The 14,385-nt window shown below is 37.0% G+C and overlaps 1 long non-coding RNA gene across 1 annotated transcript; it reads right to left on the reverse strand.

Annotated features, from left to right (window-relative positions):
- Nucleotides 1–1,793: 1,793 nt before the first annotated feature.
- On the reverse strand, nucleotides 1,794–3,402 carry LOC127436081 (uncharacterized). Its single transcript, XR_007896328.1, has 3 exons — nucleotides 3,056–3,402; nucleotides 2,865–2,946; nucleotides 1,794–2,446 (listed from the first exon to the last, which is right to left on the reverse strand). It is a non-coding gene; the product is annotated as an uncharacterized LOC127436081 (long non-coding RNA).
- Between the last annotated feature and the right edge of the window lie 10,983 nt (nucleotides 3,403–14,385).

Consider the following 14,385-nt stretch of genomic DNA (forward strand, 5'->3'; position numbering starts at 1 on the left):
GTCGCTCTGTCTCTCTTGGTTAACATCACCACGTCTTAACCATAACAAGAGCGCTGTTAATTATGAGTTTAAAAATGCACTACAAAGAGTCCCGTCGAGCAGTTAACGGTCGTGTTGTGCTTCTAAAGGCGCAGTTGGAGACTTCTCGCATAAAAGATTTTGGAAGAGAAAAACAGTAAGAAAGGAGACAGAAAAAGCAGCTAACAGGACTCGTTTGTACTTCAGAGTAAATGAAAGGGGAATGTGTCGAGTTCAGTTGGAAACTGTAAATCTGCCTCAATGTAATTAACTGAACTGTGATTTCTATTATCAATACCAGATAAAGTATATTCCCCATATCTTTGGCAGATGGCAAAAATGAATATGCTTGTGTTGGATTTTAAGGAAGTATTTCAATAAAAGGGCACACCAGATTTGTAGAAATATGTTCTCTACGCATTGCAATAAAGTTAATTATTGCCGGGAATTTAGGAGCTCTCTGGAGCCCTCTAGTGGATCTGATGTCACAGCGTAGACTTTGTTCAAGTACAGTGTTTCCACCTCTCACATCTACATCATGTCTGGATGGCCAAAATATATTAAATATATAGAATCCACTGTTAATTATTACATGGCTTTCTGTAATTCTCTATTCTGATCGCTCAATAGCGACACCCAGCTGTCTGATAATTCTGAATGACGACCGCACATCCGGGTATTGCGAGTCAGCTTTCCTACTTCTCGTACCACTCTGCGATCTCTACAAGTAAGTTTCATGTATGTTTATTTGTTTATTTGGCAAGTAGTCTTGTAATAAGAGTTATAATGAGCAGTTAGATGGTCATTCTTTGCAGAACTGTGACAGTTCAAAAATTCTGCAAATTGTTTTTGGGGGGGGGGGGGGGGTGTGGATTTTCTCCCCTTTTTCTCCCAATTTGGAATGCCCAATTCCCAATACGCTCTAAGTCCTTGTGGTGGCGTAGTGACTCGCCTCAATCCGGGTGGCGGAGGATGAATCTCAGTTGCCTCCGCGTCTGAGACCGTCAATCCGCGCATCTTATCACGTGGCTTGTTGAGCGCGTTACCGCGGAGACGTAGCGTGTGTGCAGGCTTCAAGCTATTCTCTGCGGCATCCATGCACAACTCACCACGCACCCCTCCGAGAGCGAGAACCACATTATAGCGACCACGAGGAGGTTACCTCATGTGACTCTACCCTCCCTAGCAACCGGGCCAATTTGGTTGCTTAGGAAACCTGGCTAGAATCACTCAGCACACCCTGGATTCAAACTCACGGCTCCAGGTGTGATAGTCAACGTAAATACTCACTGAGCTACCCAGGCCCTCGCAATTTTTAACTTCTCAGACTTTGCAAAAAATATTTTGCCAATTTTATTTTGTTATTTGGTAGTTAGCCGTATAATGCAAAATGATAATGACCAGCTGATTGTATGACTTATTCAAAAGTTTCATAATGGTGTATATTCTTACCATATATATATATATATATATATATATATTAGTGTTGTGCATAGTAATGGACAATTTAAAATATTGAAATACAGTGTGATTGGCCTATATCTGCCACAGGTTGCCTGATTCTTCAATTTAGATTTAGTAGGAATTCAGGTAAACTGGGCCACTTTTTGCAATGTCAAAATTCCTTTATTGGCCCCAAATAAACCTTCAAAAAAATTGTCCTTACATTTTTTTATTTATTCTGCAGTGTTTTCAAGGAACATTGTATAATGAAACCCTCATGGGGAATTTTAAAACACACAACACAGCATAAGATGCACTTTTTGGGGGGATCACTGATACCTGTACAAAACTATGACATCACATTCTTGCACCTTAAAATATCATAAACAGAATTTCCTCCTGAAATTAAAAGAGCTAGGAGACAATGTACATTGTTACGTCCCATCTAGGGGCAAGAATGCAACATAAATGAGATGCCACAAGCAGGATTAACCAAAAACTCCCAAATTTATTGGATGAAACATTTCTCTTCTCTTTGTAAGAGTGAAGCAAAGACTTTAGAAATGATTGTGGCCAAAATAACAAACAAAAGTGATTCTAACTCCCCAGTTGAAAATGTACTTCCCTAATCAATCAATCAATAAATAAATAAATAAAATACATAATTCTTCCCTACCTCCCTAACTAGTCCAGAAACAAGGAAACACTCAACACACAATAAAAGAAACAGGCCTCCATTTCCTACGGCTTCCTCTTTAAGATCAATCACATATTGACTTTGGAGGAAACAGTCACTCACTTCGATAAATTAGACATTGGCTTTCACTACCACATGTTAACAATGAAGAAACACACTACAGAGTACAAAAAGGCCACCACGGCCTTGGGAGCCAGCTACATCTGATCAACAACGTCCCCTTAAGTAAGCAGACCTCTCCACATCCACCAATCCCCAGGACTGGCTGATTTTCTCCGTGGTCCAATCCTTTGTGTGTGTGTGTGTGTGTGTGTGTGTGAGAGAGAGAGAGAGAGAGAGACAGAACACAAAAAGGAAGGGTAGAACAACACACATTATAACAGCGCCACCTGCTGCACAATACGTCAAAGGACAATGTACATGAACTTCTAGGGAATATAGTGAGGGTTTACAAAAACTAAGAAGCTTTCTGCACATTTAACTAAACATCATTAAAGTCGCCTGAGATACAAATTCGATTGCAATGATTCATCTGTTTAAAAACACATGGGTAATATAAAACTTAACAGACCAATTTAATGACAAAGGTGGTCACTCTTCCTGTTAAAAACAGTTTAATTTAGCTACTAATATACACGAGTCACCTGTTTATGTTAATTCAATGTATTGTAAGAAAAGTTTTGAACAGTTTAGAGCAGAAACTCACATCAGAAGTTCCACAAAACAGACTTTTTGTTCAGCTTTTTGATGGCGTCCATTTCATCATCCATAAGTGAAAAATCGAATATCTGCCAAACATAGAAAAATAAAATAATAGCAATAGATAGGTCATAACAGATCCTTATAATTCTCCACAAACTTAAGAACTAAAATAAACTAGGGCAGAAATGGATAGACCTGGAAGTTGGCTCTTATGCATTGAGGGCTGAAGCTCTTGGGATCCTCTCTAAATGTTGAACCTCCGGGCCACCTGCGCAGAGTTTGTGTTGTATTTCTCATCGATAAAAACCAGCACTGTGTCCTCCAACAGCGGAAGAGATTTTACATTCACCTTAATTATAGAAAGTTGATATTCAGATAGTCAACAGACCTTGTTGTTAAATAGACAGCCAAGATTTACTAAAATGTACCAAGGTAATACCATGTTGCTTTGGACTTGTAACATGGCAATATCATGTTTTTGGACATTTACCAAGGTAATACCATATTTTTTGAACATAGTTATACCATGCTTTTTTTGGACATATGCCATTTTATGTTGCTTTGAACACGTACCATGGCATTACCATGTTTTTGGACATTAACCATGGTAATACCATGTTTTTGGACACAAAAATTGGCAATACCATGTTTTTGGACATGTACCTTTTTTTTTTTTTTACATTTGCCAAGGTAATACCATATTTTTTCAATATGTACTATGGTAATACCATGATTTTTGGACACATGCCATTTTATACCATGTTGCTTTGGAATTTTACCTTAGCAATACCATGTTTTTGGATATTTACGAGGGTAATACAGTGTTTTTTGGACCTTTGTCGAGGTAATACCATATATTGGAATTTGTACCATGGTTATACCATGTTTTGGACACATGCCATTTTATACCATGTTGCTTTGGACACGTAACATGGCAATATCATGTTTTTGGACGTTTACCATGGTAATACTGTGTTTTTGGACATTTGCCAAGGCAATATCATGTTTTTGGACGTTTACCATGGTAATACTGTGTTTTTGGACATTTGCCAAGGCAATACCATATTTTTGGAATTCGTACCTTGGTTATACCATGTTTTTTTAGACACATGACATTTTATACCATGTTGCTTTGGACTCAAACATTGGCAATACCATGTTTTTGGACATTTATCATGGTAATACCATGTTGCTTTGGACATGTAACATGGCAATATCATGTTTTTGGACATTTACCATGGTGATACCATGTTGCTTTGGACATGTAACATGGCAATATCATGTTTTTGGACATTTACCATGGTGATACCATGTTGCTTTGGACATGTAACATGGCAATACCATGTTTTTGGATATTTACCAAGGTAATACAGTGTTTTTTGGACCTTTGCCAAGGTAATACCATATATTGGAATTTGTACCATGGTTATACCAAGTTTTGGACACATGCCATTTTATACCATGTTGCTTTGGACATTTACCATGGTAATATTGTGTTTTTGGACATTTGCCATGGTAATACCATGTTTTTTGGACATTTGCCAAGGTAATACCATATTTTTTGAATACGTACCATGGTTATACCATGTTTTTTTTGGACACATGCCATTATATACCATGTTGCTTTGGACATGAACATTGGCAATACCATGTTTTTGGACATTTGCCATGGTAATACCGTGTTTTTTGGACCTTTGCCAAGGTAATACCATATATTGGAATTTGTACCATCGTTATACCAAGTTTTGGACACATGCCACTTTATACCATGTTGTTTTGGACATTTACCATGGTAATATTGTGTTTTTGGACATTTGCCATGGTAATACCATGTTTTTTGGACATTTGCCAAGGTAATACCATATTTTTTGAATACGTACCATGGTTATACCATGTTTTCTTTGGACACATACCATTATATACCATGTTGCTTTGGACATGAACATTGGCAATACCATGTTTTTGGACATTTGCCATGGTAATAACATATTTTTTGGATACGTACCATGGTTATACCAGGTTAATACCACATTTTTTGGACACATACCATGAAAAAAGATGGCTTTTAAACATATTGCTAATAAGCTATAATAACCCTTTATATCTGCAGAAATGTTCCGATTTAACATAGGAATCTGTATTGCTATTGACAATATTGGCCTTGATTGTGGTGTCCGATTGAAAAGAAAATAAGTAATATTGCCTATCCCTAGTGATCCTCCACCCTAACCCCACATCAGGTCTCTCAGAGGGGGGTTACATCACAGGGCACACCCCCATCGGGTCCCAGCATGGGTGGAAGTTTACAACCCCACATATGAGCTCCTCTCACACCCTGCCAGACCCTGGTGTCCCATCACAGTCACAGATGACGTGTATATGTATTGGTAGCAAAAATCTAATCAAACAAAAAACTAATCAAATAATGAAATCAGTTAAATCTGTTGAAGAGATGTGTATCTTTAACTACACATTGTCATATAAACAAGGAATGTATCTAATTTAAGTTTCACAAACCTATAAATAGTTCTTTATTTTGAATCATGACAGTGATCCTAAAAATGATTCAGATGTTAATTCAGTAACCGTTCTGACTGATTCAGTGAGTTCATTCAGAGAAGGATTCCGTAGACTGATTCAAACCAATCGTGAGTAGGTGAGTCGTTTGGAGTAATCCATCAAATGAACCGGCTCACAAGAGTCATTTGTTCATGAATCGGACTACACTGGTCTCGTTGTTTTTGTTTTCGAGCGTAGCATCGAACACGTCACTGTTTTTACGTTATCTCGTGGTTCACGCTCGTTCATCCCATTCAGAATGCAAATTCACAACTCCAATAAAATATAATTTATTTTGCCGTCGGGAGATTCTGTAGCGGTGGATGAACTGCCCAGGCAGTCGGATGGTTTTACAAGTAGATCTGTTTTTCCCCCCAAAATGATGTCAGCCACTGGAGAGTGTCAGGATCACACTTACGAAAACATGGATAAATCCCATGACTGCAAATCCAAGCCAAAGCAGCTGGTCACGTGTTTTTGAAGGAGTACAGTCTCTGTTGATGTCTAGTGTGTTAAAATGTTTAGTCTAGACCTCCCTTTGGTGGTTGCACAAGCATTCTGGGCTTTTGTCTGGGCCGTAATCGCTTTGGTTTTGTGAAGCATCGGAATGCACCGTCTCTTGTGTTTAGATTTCACAAGCAAATGAATACAAGTTCAGATACAAACAAGCTGATAAAGACAAAATAATTAAACTGGCTATGGCAACACTTCAAGCTATGCACTGTGCAGCTACCAAATGCACCCCATTGTGACAAAAAAAGAAAAACTTGCAGTCATCTTTATTTTAATACGGTATGTACAGTAGATGATCAATGGTATTCATTGCAGCGTTACTCAAAATTCAACTCAACATACTGTATATAGCATGCTATATAAGGTCAATATAACCCTCAACTAATCCATTTTCATATATTGTTACCCTACCATCTCAAATCCACGAATTCATTTGGATACTTCTTTCGATGTCAGCTTGTAAGTCTCTTAAGAATACACTAAGACTGTAATTTAATTATTTGTCAGTTCTATTAATATCAAATCAATCTAGTAGTTCTTCAATCTAAAAGGGCCAACTCTTAATTTTGTCAAACTGTAATAAAGACTTGCACGCTTTACAGTATTGTTTTTTTTTTTTATCGTTTTATCTTTATGTTGCTTTGTAAATATTGTTTGAATTGTGTCTGGGCTCTTGGGGGCTGTCAGTTATGTCATTTTATGTGTGCTAAAATACTTTTAGATAGAAAATCAGTCTCAGAATTTGAAGCTAATAAAGGCAACAGGGGTGCAAACAAGTGGAAGTTAAGCAGAAGTTCACTAGTGGGTGCCACAGAGCCCAGATGAGCCTCCAAAACAAAACAAAACAGACCTCTGAAAGATCACAAGGAATTCTTTGGACCAGCAGCCAATAGTCGAAAACTAGTGACGAAATTACTGGAAGAGAAGCTGTGTGTGTGTGTGGGGAGGAGAGATACTAGTCTTAGATAAGTAATCTAAAGAATTGGACATTGTACTGAATAGTTTTAATCTTCATGTTACATTAATGCAACGCTTCAGTAACATTTAAGTTTGATTCCAAGTTAGCCTCCAGAGTGTACAGTATATTTTCACCTTGCGTACAATGTCTTCTTGTGAACAGAAGTTGCGTTGGCCTGCATAGATAACCACAGCAACAGAAGACAACTTGCGTAATTTCCGTTAGGATAAGTAATGGCAAAATATACATTCTGACATTTTTTTATATACAGAGTTTGCACCTTTTTGACCAATTAATTTTCATGACTTTTCCAGTAGTTTGTGATGTCTGTAAACATTCGGACTGATTTATGTACTATTTTGACCATATATAAATATATCTATACACACACAAACACACACACATTTATATTCACTAGAGAAATTTCCATGACTTTTAAGATTACGTTAATTTCCATGACATTCCCTATGGAAGCCAGGTCCCGGATTCCAGATCTCACAATTGTGACTTTACAGTGTAACACGCCATGTCAACTATTTCTCATAATTGCGACTTTATATCTCAAAATTTTGACAATTTCTCCCAATTGTGAGTCTAGATTATGCAATTGCGACTATATTGAGCAATTACGAGTTTATATCACACAGTTGCAACTTCATATAATGTAATTGCGACTTTAAATCTCACAATTTAAACTATTTCTTGCAATTGTGTGTTAAGATCATGCAATTGCCAGTTCATAACATAGGACTGTGACTTTGTCACGCAATTACGAGTTTATATCACACAATTGCAATTTCATGTCATGTAATTGTGACTTAATATCTCACAATTTAAACTATTTTTTGCAACTGTGTGTTAACATCATGCAATTGCGGCTTTACATTATGCAATTTCGACTAATTTTTGCAATTACGAGTTTATTTCACACAATTGAAACATCATGTCGCACATTTGCAACTTTATATCTCACAGTTTAAACTATTTCTTGCAATTGTGTGTTTAGATCATGTAATTGCGACTTTATATCTCACAGTTTTGATTATTTCTCGCAATTGTGTTTTGATCATGCAATTGCGACTTTAAATCATGCAGTTTACGACTATTTCTCGCAATTGTGTTTTGATCATGCAATTGCGACTTTAAATCATGCAGTTTACGACTATTTCTCGCAATTGTGTTTTGATCATGCAATTGCAACTTTAAATCATGCAGTTTAGATTATTTCTCGCAATTGTGTTTTGATCATGCAATTGCAACTTTAAATCATGCAGTTTACAACTATTTCTCGCAATTATGAGTTTATATCACACAATTGAAACTTCATGTCGCACATTTGAGACTTTATATCTCACAGTTTAGATTATTTCTCGCAATTGTGTTTAGATCATGCAATTGCGACTTTAAATCATGCAGTTTACGACTATTTCTCGCAATTATGAGTTTATATCACACAATTGAAACTTCATGTCGCACATTTGTGACTTTATATCTCACAGTTTAGATTATTTCTCGCAATTGTGTTTTGATCATGCAATTGCGACTTTAAATCATGCAGTTTAGATTATTTCTCGCAATTGTGTTTAGATCATGCAATTGCGACTTTAAATCATGCAGTTTACAACTATTTCTCGCAATTATGAGTTTATATCACACAATTGAAACTTCATGTCGCACATTTGCGACTTTATATCACACAGTTTAAACTATTTCTTGCAATTGTGTGTTTAGATCATGCAATTGCGACTTTATATCTCACAGTTTAGATTATTTCTTGCAATTGTGTTTAGATCATGTAATTTTGACTTTATATCTCACAGTTTAGATTATTTCTCGCAACTGTGTTTAGATCAAGCAATTGCGACTTTAAATCATGCAGTTTAGATTATTTCTCGCAATTGTGTTTAGATCATGCAATTGCGACTTTAAATCATGCAGTTTACGACTATTTCTCGCAATTATGAGTTTATATCACACAATTGAAACTTCATGTCGCACATTTGCGACTTTATATCTCAGTTTAGATTATTTCTCGCAATTGTGTTTTGATCATGCAATTGCGACTTTAAATCATGCAGTTTAGATTATTTCTCGCAATTGTGTTTAGATCATGCAATTGCGACTTTAAATCATGCAGTTTACGACTATTTCTCGCAATTATGAGTTTATATCACACAATTGAAACTTCATGTCGCACATTTGTGACTTTATATCTCACAGTTTAGATTATTTCTCGCAATTGTGTTTTGATCATGCAATTGCGACTTTAAATCATGCAGTTTAGATTATTTCTCGCAATTGTGTTTAGATCATGCAATTGCGACTTTAAATCATGCAGTTTACGACTATTTCTCGCAATTATGAGTTTATATCACACAATTGAAACTTCATGTCGCACATTTGCGACTTTATATCTCACAGTTTAAACTATTTCTTGCAATTGTGTGTTTAGATCATGTAATTTTGACTTTATATCTCACAGTTTAGATTATTTCTTGCAATTGTGTTTAGATCATGTAATTTTGACTTTATATCTCACAGTTTAGATTATTTCTCGCAATTGTGTTTAGATCATGCAGTTGCGACTTTAAATCATGCAGTTTAGATTATTTCTCGCAATTGTGTTTAGATCATGCAGTTGCGAATTTAAATCATGCAGTTTATGACTATTTCTCGCAATTACGAGTTTATATCACACAATTGCAACTTCGTCGCACATTTGCGACTTTATTTCTCACAATTTAAACTATTTCTTGCAATTGTGTGTTTAGATCATGTAATTGCGACTTTATATCGTGCAGTTATATCGAAGTCATAATTGCGAGAAATAAAGTCAGAACTGAGAGACAAAAAGTCAGAATTACCTTTTTTAATCCGTGTCGGTATCAAGTCACCATAGTTTCCAGGCCTTGAATTTATTTTTATTTTTTTTAATTGCCTGATATTTCCAGGTTTTCAGTGAATGAAAGATTTAGGCCACACTGTATCCTACAGTGTTCATCTTAATGTGTACTTAAGTGAGAAATTACTGAGTAGTAGCAATGAAGTAAATGCACTTACTGTGTAATTATTTTGAGGAGATTTTTGCATGTATATATTGTTGATGTTATTACTTTACTAATTAATTCTTAAAGTGTTAAATATTTAGTTAACTTAGTGTTTGGTTAACGCAAGGGGTGCCTAAAGACAATTTGGGATGTGCGAATGGAACCTCAATTGTGCTGCAAAAATTACCTGTAGAAGTTACTTTAAAAGCGTTGACCCCCTATGAAAGATAATATAATTCGTACACTGGTCTTAACTATCATTATACATTCAACAGTAGATATTACTGCAATTGCAAATAAAGTTGTTACTCTACTTCAGATTTTAAAACAATCTGTTGAAAGTGAAATACATTAAACTCTACTTCCCTTGCCCCTTTAAAAGCTGTCTGAAGGGGTCTGAGTTGAACAGAGCCCACTGCTGTGTGACACAGATAAGGACGGACCCATTCTGAGTTCAAAAGAGTGTTGGAGTCTCCTGCAAGATTACAGCCATTTAAGATGACCTCTGCGGTGGTAATTTCCCTCTAAAAGCCGCAGTTTGGCTCCGTGCTGGTCCTTGTTAAACTCTAAAAAGAGAAAGAGACAGAGAAATAAAGATAGAAGTGCGCTGAGAGCTCGCGGTGTCTGTGCCGTGTGCATAAATTAGGCTTAAGATGTCTTGAGAGTTTGTGCTAAACAGACGTAAATCTGGTCTACATTATACTGAGGGGATCTTAGAAGCCCGTATAAGGTCATGTTTATTCATACAAATGCAACACAATGACAGAAAATTGCCAAGATATTGCAATACATTAGCCTGCAATCTTAATCCAGAACTAGTCCAACGAGATGTTGAAATCATTAAAAAAGGTACGAGTTGGCTCATATTAAAACATACAACATTTACTCCCAAAGAGAAAAAGAAATGAAGTAACAAATGATATTATGATGATTTTTCCTACGTGTTAACCCCAAACCTAAACCACGATTTTAATAGGAAAATCCAGGTTTTAAACGAGACGAGGGAAGCATATTACAGGTTATTGACATACATCAGTCATTTGCACTGCAAAAATAAATATTGAATGAGCAACCGAATTTGTTTCAAGATGTTTCCTTTCTTAAAATCTTCAAAGTGTTGGATAGGAGGCTAGCTAAAATTTGATGCCTGTATTGTATCGACTGTATTGATATTCTGTTTGTTGATTGGTTGGGAATAAAAGTCAAACCTTTTTTTACCAGCCAAGTTGTACGATATCTTATGAATTATTACGAGTTGTCATAAGACTATGTTGGCAAGTCATAGTTTAATACATGGAAATATTCAATGAAGACAGAGCAGGGCTATTCAGCTTCATAGGCAAGTGGGCCAGATGAATAAAATCTCTGGGGCATGCGGGCCCAGCCAGAAAATCTTGTTAACGAAAAGCTGCCATAAGATATTGTGTTTTTGTAGGCATAAATAGTCATATTTGTTCACTAAATAAAACATCAAGAGAACATTTTTAAAAAGATAACTTGATACAAAACAAACAACTAAAAAGTGCTTTAAAATGGGTCCAAAACTGAGAGTAAATCAGATAGATAATAAAAACTGTATTGAACAATAACAGTAGAGTTTGTTAAAGATGCAATGATTTAAACTTTTGACTTTTCAAATTTGTTTTATTTTTATTTTCTCCCCTTTTTCTCCCAATTTGGAAAACCCTATTCCCAATGCGCTCTAAGTCCTCGTGGTGGCATAGTGACTCGCCTCAATCTGGGTGGCGAAGGACGAATCTCAGCTGCCTCTGCGTCTGAGACCGTCAATCCACGCATCTTATCACGTGGCTTGTTGAGCGCGTTACCGCGGAGATATAGCGCGTGTGGAGGCTTCACACCATCCACTGCAGCATATCCACGCACAACTCACCACGCGCCCCACCAAGAGGGAACCACATCATAGTGACCATGAGGAGGTTACCCCGTGTGACTCTACCCTCCCTAGCAACCGGGCCAATTTGGTTGCTTAGGAGACCTGGCTGGAGTCACTCAGCACGCCCTGGATTTGAACTCACGACTCCAGGGGTGGTAGTCAGCGCCAATACTCGCTGAGCTACCCAGGCCCCAAATTGAAGGTTTTCTTGACCAAATTAATGAATAGAACTTTTCTGCTTCTCCGAACTCACGCTTGTCAGTCATCCATAATTTTAGTTCTTTAATCTTTCCATTTCGTGTAAATTATGGAAAATTATTATTTGTACTGCAACATCTGAAAGCGTTTAAAAATGCGGTTCTCCTGCACAAGACACTGTAAAAACATCGAGACCTGGCGCGAATTCCGCCTAGCGCAAGTTTCTGTAGGAAAACAATTGAAAAACAGTGCGAATAGACACAAAACGTATTCGGTGTGAACAGCCCCTAAGACAACTGACAACCTCACGTGGGCCACTGAAAATTTCAAATGGGCCGGATGTGGCCCACGGGCCGCCAGTTGAATATGCCTGACATAAAGATTCCTTGTGCTAAAATGCTAAAATGAAAGCTTTAACCAAATAAATGAATCAAATAAATGTCAATTTGTATAACTGAAAATTACTCATACCTCAAAACCCCTAACCCTAAATGTTAAACTTAGGTGCATACTTTAAAGGAGGGACTTGAGTCAAGAGAACAAAATATTATAGAGACTTGAGGGTAGACTCTTTTGACTTGAGCCAGTATGCAACCACATTCTGTAGTGGATTTACTTCGATGTTTAGGGTCATTGTCCTGCTGCATCACCCAACTTCTACTGAGCTTCAGCTGGCACACAGACACTCTGACATTATCCTGTAGGATATCTTGATAAACTAGAGAAGTCATTTTTCCCTTGATGATGGCAAGTGATCCAGGCCCTGAAGCAGCAAAGCAGCCCCAGATCATGATTCTCCCTAGAGCGTACTTCACTATTGGGCTGATGTTTTCATGTTGGGGTATGCAGTCCCCTTTTCACAACATACATAGTCCTGCATGTTCTTCCCAAACAATTCAACTTTAGTTTCATCAGTCCACAAAACATTTTCCCAGTAGCGTTGTGGAGTGTCAAGGTGGTCTTTAGCAAACTTCATGCAATTGTTTTTTTTTTTTTTGTAAAGCAGCGGCTTCCTTCGTGGCTTGATGTTTTCTGTATAGTAGACTCATGAACAGAGATGTTAACCAGTTCCAATGATTCCTTCAAGTGTTTAGCTGTCACTCTAGGCTGGATGGCCACTTCTAGTGAGAGTACCTATAGTACTAAATCATCTCCATTTATTGGCATTTTGTCTAACTGTGGACAGATGAATATCTAAGCTCTTCGAGATAACTTTGCAACACTTTCTAGCTTCATGCAAAGCAAACATTCTTGACTTAGGTTTTCTGAGATCTCTTTTTTCCGAGGCATGGTCCACGTCAGCAGATGCTTCTTGTGAACAGCAAACTCAAAATGTTTGAGTGCTTTTTATACGTCAAAGTAGGTCTAACCCACACCTCCAATCTCATTTCATTAGTTGGATGCCAGGTTTGCCAACTCATGACTCTAATTAGCTTTTGTTGATGTCTTTAGCCTAGGGGTTCACATACTTTTTCCAACATACACTGTGAATGTTTTATGGGATGTTTTCAATGAGACATGAAAGATTATAATTGTTTGTGTGTTGTTATCTTAAGCACACTGTGTTTGTCTATACTTGTGACTTTGATTAAGATGAGATCACATTTTATGACCAATTAATGCAGAAAACCAACTAATTCCAAAGGGTTCACATACTTTTTCTTGCCACTGTATATATATCTGAATCTTCAGTCATTATAATTAATGTAAAAAAAAAATAAAAAATCAAATAAATAAAATCATTTTATTTAGGTTACAAACTGGTAATTACAAGGGTATTCTGTTATAAATGTGGTTTATGAGGACATTTCTAGTGTCCCCATAATTCAAATCACTTAAAAAAAAAACATACTAAATGATGTTTTATTGAAAATGTAAAAATGCAGAATGTTTTTTGTGAGGGTTAGGTTTAGGGGTAGGGGTAGGGTTAGGGGATAGAATCTATAGTTTGTACAGTATAAAAATCATTATGTCTATGGAGAGTCCTCATAAGGATAGCTGCTTCAACATGTGTGTGTGTGTTTGTGTGTGTGTGTGTGTGTGTGTGTGTGTGTGTGTGTGTGTGCGCGCATGGCAGGACTCCAGCTGAGCTCATGTGGTTTTTATTATTGGCTGCTCTGCCCAGGGGAGCAACTGACTGAAACTCCAGGCTCTGGCCTGCCAGAAAACTGTTTATTATGTCGTCTGGCAATTATTTTACTCATGCTTTCTAATTTCAGGAAATTAGACTTGTGTGTGGGGTAGATAGAGAGAGAGAGAGAGAGAGAGAGAAAAGAGAGAGTGATGCAAGTGTGTGTGTGTGTGTGTGTGTGTGTGTGTGTGTGTGTATATAAATGCATGAGGAACCAACTTTTAA

This window comes from Myxocyprinus asiaticus, chromosome 46, assembly GCF_019703515.2.
Source record: "Myxocyprinus asiaticus isolate MX2 ecotype Aquarium Trade chromosome 46, UBuf_Myxa_2, whole genome shotgun sequence".
NCBI classification, from domain to species: Eukaryota; Metazoa; Chordata; class Actinopteri; order Cypriniformes; family Catostomidae; genus Myxocyprinus; species Myxocyprinus asiaticus.